Source organism: Arachis ipaensis, chromosome B07, assembly GCF_000816755.2.
Source record: "Arachis ipaensis cultivar K30076 chromosome B07, Araip1.1, whole genome shotgun sequence".
Classification (NCBI taxonomy): Eukaryota; Viridiplantae; Streptophyta; class Magnoliopsida; order Fabales; family Fabaceae; genus Arachis; species Arachis ipaensis.
This window is the reverse complement of record NC_029791.2, coordinates 102325326-102326017: the sequence shown is the minus strand read 5'-3', so window position 1 is coordinate 102326017 and position 692 is coordinate 102325326.

Below are 692 nucleotides of genomic sequence, written 5' to 3'. Positions count from 1 at the left end.
AGTTTAAAAATATTATCTGAGAATATGAGAATAATAGAATATGTAATATAGGAGTATATATACATTAATAACAAAATAAAATGGTAGCATATAGAATTGGAATCCTTCAATATTTTTAAATAAATTAAATGAATTCATTTAAAAATAATAAATATTCATTCACTACAACGATTAATACCCATTTTATTTACTAGATCGTACTAATAAGAGAACAATTAAAAAATATATGTGACCATTTTAAATAATTTATTTAAGTATCTATTAATTAATACAAAGTATAAACTCGTTACCTTTTCAATAATTAATACTCATTTTATTTAATTATCAATTAATTAATACTCATTTTATTATATATATGACAATAAATTAAATTAAATAAATTCATTTATTTCATTGCCTTATATATTATTTATTAAATTATTTAATATTTATGTGGTTTAATGAATCAAACAAAATTTTAAATAATTTAATATCTATTCTAATTAAATTAAATATTTGATTAGTTATGATTGATGTAATTTAATGAATCAAATAAAATATTAAATGATAGAATATTATTTATTCTAATAAAATCAAATTAAATATAATTAATTAGTTATAATTAATACAGTTGAATAAATCAAACACATTAAATTAAAAAATAATTTATTAATTTATCTTTTAAGGACACATTTTAAAAATATTTATTTTTT